The 10,463-nt window shown below is 44.2% G+C and overlaps 1 protein-coding gene across 1 annotated transcript in view; it reads left to right on the forward strand.

Annotated features, from left to right (window-relative positions):
* RAB3B (RAB3B, member RAS oncogene family) overlaps positions 1 to 10,105 on the forward strand; it is a 68,167-nt gene extending 58,062 nt beyond the window's left edge. Inside the window, exon 6 of the mRNA XM_070609647.1 lies at positions 5,259 to 10,105. The gene's annotated coding sequence lies outside the window, so the exon portion shown is untranslated. The remainder of the gene's footprint in view (positions 1 to 5,258) is intronic.
* Positions 10,106 to 10,463: the final 358 nt, after the last annotated feature.

Here is a 10,463-nt window from a genome sequence, read left to right on the forward strand (position 1 = left end):
CTTTTCAGCTGGTTCTTAACTGTGGGAACTCCATAAAATTGGTCTTTGGTTCTTAGACTCCTAGAATCTGAAAAATTTAGAAGTGATGGGATCCCAAATTTTCCCTAGTCCAACTAATCAATTCCAATCTTCATATCTCTGACAAGTGGCTGTCAGGCCTCACAACCAAATCCCTCTTCTAAAGCATACCTTCTAGGCAGGGATGGGAGCTCAGCATCCGCACCATCTTTGGGCAGCTCTCATAATCAGAAAGTTTTCCTTGCTTTAAGTTGAAACCTGCCTCCTGGAAATTCTTCTTCCTCTTTCCACTCCATTTGTACCAGCTGTGTTGTCAGAAACCCCACAATTTCTGCTCCTTCTGCCCTGTGACACCCTTAGATGATTTAAGAACAAAATCATGACCGCTGGTATCTGCACTTTCTCTAAGTCAAATAGTTCTAGTTCCTCATAGGAATTCTTTGTAGGGCCTCCTCCCCTCTTGCCCTTTCCTCCAGCCCATCTTTCACTCACTGCTGAGTAGTCCAACTGGGAAACATGATTTGAAGCAGAATAAATCTAAGGGGGCACGACCCTGAAAAAATTGGGAAAACTGAACTCAGAGGTCCCATCCTAACCTCACTCTCCTGGGAGTGAAACCTTAGTTTCTAGCAAAGAGCAGGTGTGAAACTACTCCTGGTGGAAGCCAGTTAATTAAATACCTGAAGAAAAAACAGAAACAAAAACCAAAAACCATCTGAAGCCAGAAACAAACTAAATGGATTAGCTCATAATTCTAGCTTGTTTGGACACAGCACATGTTTGATGTTTTGCTGACATAATGACACAGCACTAGCAATGATTTCTAAAAATCTTTCCTCCCAGCCCTGGCCTGAATCCCCAGCCTCCCTCTGCACTAACATGGGGGAGGGAGGAGAGTCTCCCCCAAGTTTTCTCTCTGTTTCAAATGGAACAGGTCCAATGAGAACATAAAAGGACCCTCCAGAGTCAGCCCTGTGGAGATGATGCTTTCTTTGATGGAATGCAGAGGATGGAGCTTTGACTTGGAATCAGGAGACCTCGACTCTCCCCTTAATCCAAGTGTGACTGTGGACCACTTATTCCCCATCCCTGACTCTTGATTTCCCACCTATAAAACGAGGGGGGTTATTTGTAATCTTTAAGGTCCCTTCTGGCATGACTAACTCTGAGACTCTTTTTTTCACCATCATTTCAGTTGATCTCCAAAATAAACCCAAAAGATGAGGATTATCACCCCAACGTCATTGTAGCTAACACTGATGTCATGTTTACTCGGTACTAGGCATTGTTCCAAGCACTTTACATGTATTAACTCATTTATCTTCCCAACACCTTTGTGAGGGAGGCACTATAATCAACCTCATCTAAAGAGGAGGCAACCAAGGAACAGAGAGGTCCTCTAGCTTGCATAAGGTCACATAATGATAAATGGGAGAGCTGAGGTTTAGACCCAGGCAGTCGGCTCTAAGGTCTGTGCTCTTCACCACATTCTGCACTACATTTCTTATAGATAAACGGTGATCCAAAGAGGTTAAGAGAGTTGGCCAAGATCACACAGCTAGCAAGCGGTAGAGCCATGTTAGGATTTAATCCCAAGGCCATTAGAGTCCAAGTCCACTGGAGAAAAGACAAGTCTCTAACCTATTAACAAATTGCTCTACTATTCAGACTAATCTGAGGTGATGGATGTCTAAGGCTTCTGGAAAGAAGTCAGTCTCTGAGGCAACTAGGTCCACAGGCCAGAGCAAAAAATGTCCAGTGTTTCTCAGGCCCAAGTTCTGGCTTTCCGTGTATCTGCCTCTGTCAGACAATCCTTCTCTAGCTCTCAGGCAGTGCTCTGAGCAGCCTTTCTGCTCCAGCAATGTTTTTGGGGAGCCACTTAATTAACTTCTCTGACCTGGAAGGATGAGGTCCCGTCACAAGGCAGTGGTTCTGGATGTGCTTTTTATACTACGAAGTCCCATACAGGTCGGAGATAGTTGCTATTTTTCTGAGCAGTAACATCCATCTACCCTCATAGTGGGATTTCAGACTCAGCTCCTCATGATCCCTGGATATTCAATACATATATCAAATAATCTTTTCTCTCCTACTGGGTGTCCAAGCAAAGATTGAAATTTTCACTTAAAAACTGTCAAATTCTTTAAAACTCAGGAGCCAGTTCAAAGGAGCAGGCATCTTCTCAGCAGATGGAATCAAGAGCTAAATGTAATAGTGGCAAGCTTTTCTACTGGGCAAGAAACAGCCCTGCTTGTTAGATGGCAGTTCAGCAGCTCTGCTCCGTGACCTCATTTCTGCTGAGTGGAAGGCAGCAGCTTGCAGCTGATTGCAGTGCAATGCTCATCAATCACGGTAATAGTGCAGTTAGCCCCCACAGTTCAAGCTGCATAATGTGTGTTAGTGGCAATTTGTCCCAGTTTTCATCTTGCTTAACAATCCAAATAAAAGAAGATTAAAAAACTCTTGACCTCTAAAGAGGTAAAAGTAGGGCAAAAGTGCAATACAGTATTGTAGCAATTTACAGAATCTGTTTTAAATGCATGTGTATCTGTAAACACAAAGTGATTCATGACTTATCGTCTCCTTAGTCTGTAGCATTGTTAACTTCTAGGAGCAGCAATGGGGTAGAATGTACTGAGCGGCCACAGACTTGTTAAATATTAGATATGGAATGGAGCTAAGAGAAAATCTTGTCCAGCCTCCTCATTTTGCAAAAAGAAAGCTTGAGGACCAGGAAGGGAGAGGAAATTTCCTAAGGTCACCTTGAGTGCTGGGGCCATTTGTGACAGAGCCAGGACTAGGTCTTGGATCACCTCTAGGAACAAATTCGTCTGTTCTATATCTACTAGTGGCCTGGCACTATTAAACATTCGATAAATATGGATGAAAACAAATGATCCCTGCCTGCCATGGAAGTGTGTTTATAAGATAGTATCATCCCAATTTGGCAGGCAAGAAAAAGTAGCCTTGGAAAAGTTAACATGCATAAGTCATCCACTAGGATCATTTGAACCAACCTCTGTCTGACTCATGCTTTTTCAGTTTTCCTCTTCATATTGTTTCTCAGGTGAAGAGTATATAGGATGGTAGTAGTGACAGACTCCCAAGGATTCTCAGAGTTAATTTGATAACCTCAGTTGGGACATTGGTTTCACGATTGCTTTGTGACTGCAACCTTGTAATGTCCACAGGATTATGTGAACATCCTCCAGACCTCACTCTCCAACTCACACCACCTGCTCCTGCCCCAAAGCTCCTTGCTTGGGCATCAAGTTTCCTAGGGTGTTTTAAGGGATGTTTGTTTGCCAACAGTTTAGGATAAGGGGAAGGAATTACAGCAATCAGTATCCTCGGATCTCATCAATTTCAGATTCCCCATCCCGAACCTGCACTTGATTACCTGCCAGAGCTGGAGCCTGTGACTGGGAATGCATGCAAGAGATCGCCCATGAGATACAAATACTGTTAAGTGATGTTTTTGAAGCCCTATATCCCTTATATGAAGTAGGCAAAATTCAAATTCATTCATTCAACAAGGTAGTGTCTAGTATGTGCCAGGACACAATTGGTGGCAAATGAGACACAGTCCTTGCTTTGATAAAGCTTATAGTCTAGTAGCTTGTGATTTAGTCAGATATTATAAAGTAATCACCCAAATATAATTACAAAGTGCTCTGAAGGAAAGCTACATCTTTCTATGAGAACACATAACTGAGAAACCTGAGTTGCCTTTGTGGAGCTGTCTCAGGGTCCTGGGAAGACTCCACTGCCCCCTAACACCTTCACTACGCACTGGCCATTGCTTTACATTCCTGAATTAAGCTTTAATCTTTTAGTTCAAAGCTTTGATGGTTGATCAAACATAAATCCTCCAAAAAGAGTAAGGGTGAGAGAAAGAATATCTGTACCTGTGAAACATCTTTAGACTGCCTGCTTCAGAGTTAATTGTTGTCCTCTGGGGGATGTAACAAACCACTGCAAAACTCAGTGACTTAAAGCTGCAAACATTTATTATATCTCATGATTCTGCGGGTTGAGTGGGTAGTTCTGGCTGAGGCTGGATGGTTTAAAATGGCTTCATTCACATGTCTGGGGGCCCAGTTGAGATGAGTGGAGTGGTTGAGGCCTCTCTCCATGTGGTCTCATCCTCCAGAAGCTTTCGCAGACTTGTTCACGTGGTGGTGAAAGTTTTCCCAGCAGCAAGAGAAGGCAAGCTCCAACGCAGAAGCACTTTTCCAGCCTCTGTTTGCTAACGTCCCACTGACTAACGCAAGTCACATGGCCACACCCAATTTTAAGGGGTGGAGAAATAGATGCCATCTCCTGATGGGAGGAACTGTAAAATATTGTGGCCACTTTTTCAATCTACCAAAAGAAGCAATCCTAAGTCATCTGAAACTAAGTTTGGTAAATTTCCCTGGGTCTCAAAACCTGGTTCTGAAGATATTCCCAAAGACAAATGTCAAAATGGTTTAGAGCAGGGCAGTCTCATCATTTGTTTAGTTGTCCAAAGGGTCTACTTTGGAGGAATCAAGATATATCTAGATGGAGATGTTTTGATGCTTAATAGTCCATTTGGTTACTTCTTCGCTACTTCTTGGGGGCTGAGTCTGGCTTTTCGTTCCATGAGGTTCACCATAGTAATAGTTGTGATTCCCTCCTGAAGTTCTTGGTCAGAAACCCAGCAGCAAGATTAACTATATATAGAAAAGATGGCTCACAGAACACTCGAGTCCTCTGCTCTAGCTGTTCTCTCTTCCTTGGAGACCTCATCTAGTCTTGAGGCTTTAGATGCCAAGTCTTTGGTCATGACATGCATACCCTAGTGCCTACTAGAAATCTCCATGTCTCAGACTTAACATGTCCACATTGGAACTCTTGATTCTGTCCCAAATTTATTTCAACTCCAGTCTTCACAGAAACCTAGGTGTCATTCTTATTTTTTTTTTTTTTAAGATTGGCACCTGAGCTAACATCTGTTGCTAATCCTTTTTTTTCTTCTTTTTCTTCTACCCAAAGCTCCCCGGTACATAGTTGTATATTCTAGTTGTAGGTCCTTCTAGTTCTGCCATGTGGGATGCTGAGTCAGCATGGCCTGATGAGTGGTGCTAGGTCCATGCCCAGGATCTGAACCAGCAAAACCCTGGGCCGCAAAGCGGAACGTGTGAACTTAACCACTCCACCACAGGGCCAGCTCCTAGGTGTCATTCTTAATTTCTTATTTTTCTCTCTTTTTTTAGGTCTACATCTAATCCAGCAGCAAGTCCTATGATTCTACTTCAAAAATATATCTCAAGTCTGCCCACTTTTCTCCATTTCCGTTGCCTTGACCTTGGCCCAGGCCACCACTGTTTCTACCCTACAGGGCTACACAGAGCTCCTAACCAGTTTCCCTACTCCACACTTGCTCCCCTACAGTCCATCCTCCACACAATAGCAATCTTTTTTTTTTTTTTAAAGATTTTATTTTTTTCCTTTTTCTCCCCAAAGCCCCCCGGTACATAGTTGTATATTCTTCATTGTGGGTCCTTCTAGTTGTGGCATGTGGGACGCTGCCTCAGCATGGTTTGATGAGCGGTGCCATGTCCGTGCCCAGGATTCGAACCCACGAAACACTGGGCCGCCTGCAGCGGAGCGTGCGAACTTAACCACTCGGCCACGGGGCCAGCCCCACACAATAGCAATCTTTTAAAAATATAAATGAATGAACAGCTCAGTAACACTGAGGTTTACTTCAATACCACACATGAAAAGAATCCAGAGACTTCCATTATTCTTAATTATTATTTTATTTTTTCTGTTTCTAGCCCTGAATCTGACCCTAACTTGCTGTAGGATCTCTGGCAAATCATTTCCTGTAACAGCCAGCTGTCACATTTCCCCACGTTTCTTCAGGAAATAGCAACCTCTTCTTTTGTAGTACTACTACCACTTCCAGCCCAGGTGATTCCAGTGAAGACTGTTGGTAAAGGGGGCTTGTGATCAAGTGGGGCCAATCAGAATCCTTCCCTAGGATTTTTCTTTTTTGGGTTGCCACCTGACCTAACATCTGTTGCCAGTCTCTCTTTTTTCTTCTTCTTCTTCTTCCCAAAGTCCCCCATAACATAGCTGTATATTCTAGTTGTGGGTGCCTCTGGTTGTACTGTGTGGGACACCGCCTCAGCGTGGCCTGATGAGCAGTGCCATGTCCGAGCCCAGGATCCGAACTGGAGAAACCCCAGGCCGCTGAAGCGGAGCGTGGGAACTTAACCTCTCAGCTGTGGGGTTGGCCCAGGATTTTTTTTTTTAACTACAGCTATTTTCTTTCCTTTTGAGTAGCAAATATGTGAGGATGTGTGCTCTAAAACTGTGATGGCTTATCCTCAAGCCAGGTGTAGAATGCTGATCTGTAGTAAGAGAAAACAAGTCCACCATGCAGAGAGAAGCAGAGAGGCAAGATGAGGGGGTGTGTCCTGTGGCTTTCCCGACCCAGATTCTGGCTTCTTAAGGTTTGGCTGGTCACCTCTTCCTTTGATTCTGCCAGATACCTCAGTATTTGTTTCTAATAAAGCCCCTATTCAGTTTTGCTCATTGGGGTTAGGTTCTTATCACTTGCAACCAAAAATGTCTTCTTCCCTCTTTGGTTCTCAATTTTCTTACTGCTTCAAAGTGCAGTAATTCTAATTTTTAAACCAAGTCTTTCAGAACATCCTGCTTCATGGACTTTCTGATCAAGGCTTTGTATAATCTGGGACAAAGCCTACTCTCTTCACCATTCTCACACCTTGTACCTGAATGCATGAGGAAGAGGGATTTCGTAAGGTGAGAAGCAGTTCTCCAGGAATGCTGATGACAGCACAAGCAAAGTTTCCTATGATTAGGTCACTGGTCCACACAGGGTCTGGCTTCCCAGCTACTCAGAAGCTAGACAAAACATCTAACACCACTGCAGCGATTTCTCCACATCTGTTCCTATTTCTCTGCCAACTTGGCAACACCCACCATCTTGAGAGAATACCATTGATTAGACTGAGTTGTGTGGCATTTGCTTTTGCCTGTTTCTGTCCTATCATTTTGAAGTGGTCAAATATCAAATACCCAAATAGGAGGTCTCTGGGAGTCATCAATAAAAGAAAAGTTTCCTTTGCTTGGTATAAAATCATGTCATAGAAATACTAATGTCAGGCAAAGTAAATCAGCAAGTCCCTGAGGGGTGTGATTAGGATTCCCAGCTCCCTTGAGATTCTAATGCATCTCTGCATGGGGTTTACCAATGGACTGGGATAAAGCTAATAGGCTGTGCAAACTTGGTTAAATCACTCCCTATCTCTGGGCTTCAGGAGCTTAGATCAGATGGTTTCTGCAGCTCTCTTGACAGTAATGCTCTGTGATTTTATGCCCATTTTCTGTAAGAGCTGTAAGAGGCAAACAGGATTTTAGCAGGAATCCCTTCACTGTGAAAGCCTCCTTTCTTCTTGGGTACAATGAAAACCGCCAAGTCTGTGTGATCCCCTCATCACTAAGCCAGGCTGGAGGCCCTGCTTTCTGAGGCTGCCAGAAAGCATCTTAGCAATTAAGTGCATCTGGATGGTCCATGACTGCCTGGCCCAGGCCAGAGGTTCCTAATGGGGAACAAGAGGAAGAGGATAAACAAAAATGAGGATACTGGTTGAGAAGGGAACACAGACCCATGTGTTTGAGAAGAGAGACCAGGCAGCCATGTTTAAGAGCCAGAAACATATTCCGCTTCAAGGATGACTTAATTTATAGAGCACTAAGCATGTGCCAGGCTCAACCGGGCAAGATCTTTCTGAGGACAACCTCTGCCATGCAGCTGGAAGCCTCGAAACTAAAGGGCTGAGAGATTTGCACGTGCTGAACTATCTTCCAATCCCTACAAGCATCAGACCACAGGATGAGGACTGAGAAGATAGTATGGCGTGCTTAAGAGCGTAGGGCTTGAAGTCCGACAGATCCGAGTTCAATTCTTGTTTCTTCATCGCTAACTAGTTGTCTGACTTTGAGCAAATTACTATCAGATCCTCAGTTACTTCATTTATATACAGAAAAATAATATTTACCTCAAGAGGTTGTTGAGAAGAGTAAATGTGAGAACAGGTATGAAGCCCTTAGTGCAGTGCCTGACGCACAATAGGTCTTGAACATGAGGTGTTGACTCTTGTACTATGGAAGGGCATCCCGATCAGGCAGAGCCAGGGAGGCAAATCCAATCCAAGATGTTTGTAAAGGCACTAAGAACAGAGACTGCAGAGACCCAGGGTAAACACCATGAGCAAAAGAGCAATAGAAGGGGGTTTGTAAGTAGGAGATGGAGCCTGGACTTGGAAAGTGGATCAAGGTAGAATCTTGTCAGGAACAAGGGAGGAGAGTCCAGGAAAATGGCCTTGAATGGCTCTGTTGCGTGAACTTACTGGACTGGCTGCTGCCAGACACCTGACAGAATGATACCTCATGTACTTCCTCCTTCTCCCCAGAAACTAGCCTCCAAGAGTGAGGGATAAGCCAAAAATGAGGGTTTAGAGTGTTCTGGAGCCTTTCTTAGAGGTGCCCTCCAATGCTCAGAAAACCAGGATTCCAGAGACCTGTGTTTGAGTCCTGCCTCTCTAACATACTAACTGTGTGACCTTGGACAAGCATATGTTCATCTATAAAATGAGATTAATAATCTTGTCTACTTCACAAAATAGTTCTGAGAGTCAAATAAAAGAGCATTTTAGAAATTGTGGGATGTTGTGGACATATAAGACGGAGCCATTGTGAGGGGCTGGGGTAGGCGGCATTCAGCCTAAAGTGAAAGTGAGCATACCCCTCCTGGAGCCATTTCCAAGGGTCCCTCCTCTCTCCACCTCCTCTCCACACTCCCCTGATGTTTTGATCCCAGGAACCTAACCTCACATGGAAATATCAGGGCCAACATGCCTTACACCCAGAGATTTAGTTGCCTTCAGAGAAATTTTGGAGGCTAAGAGCAGCCAAAGAGAATCATCCAGTGCATGCTGGGACTGGAAGAACAGAGCAGGGAGCTGTGATGGGATTGGAGCCCAGGAGGTGCAGACAGTAGAATCCATATGCACTATGATTAGAATACCATAAAAAAGGTCATCCATCATATGTTTGGCGCATCACAGTTCCCAAAGCACTTTCTCATCGAAGTCCCAATGATCTTTGACACAACCCTGTGCTATGGGTTTTATTATGCCCAGTACTCAGAGGAGGAAAACTGAGGCCTGCATCAGTGAAGCAACCTGGCCAAGAGTACACAGAGAAGGTAACAAAAGGCTTGGTTGGTCTCAGAACAAAGTAGGGTCTGCCCCCAAGAGTGGGCAGTCCTCATCCTGAACTTTGCCTACCGGGGGGTCGGGGAGAGCTGAAGAGAAAAGTATCGGTTGGGTCTACATCTGGCTTATTCTCTGCTTGTGGGAGAGAAAGGAGACAAACACCTCCCCCACACCCTCAATAAAATGAAACTTTGGAGCAGGGTTGAGCACCAGAGGCCTTCTTCATATCACGGGGCCAGGGGCAGATGGTCTCTGCAGTCACACACAGAAATGTCACCTTACTCAATTTGCACACCATCTTCAATTCCCCCAATTTCTAATTTATTCAACCAGGGATAGAACTGGTCTCATGCCAGCCTAGAAGATGTACCATAACAGGCTGAGCAGAATTCCTCAGGAGGCACAATTAGGAAAAATTAGAATTAGCCCTCTATAGGACTGAGCAGAGAGAGGAAGAATAACCCTCATGTCTCTCCCCATCAGAGTCCAGCTAAGCAGATGTTTTCATGCTTTTTTATTCTTCTATATTCTTTTTATTCTTCTGTATACTGACACCTCTTCTCAGTGACATATGAAATAGAAAATGTCATGTAGTGTTGTAGTTTGTATAAATATAAAGAGATATATGGGTGTATAAGGGTATACACAGTAATGAAAGGAAAGATCTCATTTGTGAATATCTGTGGTGTCTCTTTGTTCTGTGTTGATATGTGTTATTGCTACAAACTGGCTTTTCTTAATGTGGTCCCTATCCTTATTGAAGTGCCAATGATGGTATGTGCATTAAAGTTTGTCTGAACGATGCCTCATTTACGGAGTGACTCTTCCCTGAGTTTGTGCTAAGAACTTCGGGAGGAGACTGCTGCCTTCTGAAATGTTAGGAACTGAGAAAACAGGTCCAGCACCAATGCAACAAAAGCCACAATACAAGGCAATAGTTCATGAATGACTCAGAAAAGGGGGGAGATCAGAGTGGACTATAACAGTCAGGGAAGGCTAGGTGAATGAGGGAGGATGGGGGCTGCAGGAGGTCACGGACAGCCATCCAGCTTGAACTTCTGGATACCCTCTGGGTCCTACTCCTGTGCTGGGTGACATAGAGGATGCAGAGAATCACAAGGAGCAGTGTGCGCCTCCAAGCAACTTAACTCAGCATTAACTCCCAAT

The sequence above is a fragment of the Equus przewalskii genome, chromosome 2 (genome assembly GCF_037783145.1).
Source record: "Equus przewalskii isolate Varuska chromosome 2, EquPr2, whole genome shotgun sequence".
Taxonomy (NCBI): Eukaryota; Metazoa; Chordata; class Mammalia; order Perissodactyla; family Equidae; genus Equus; species Equus przewalskii.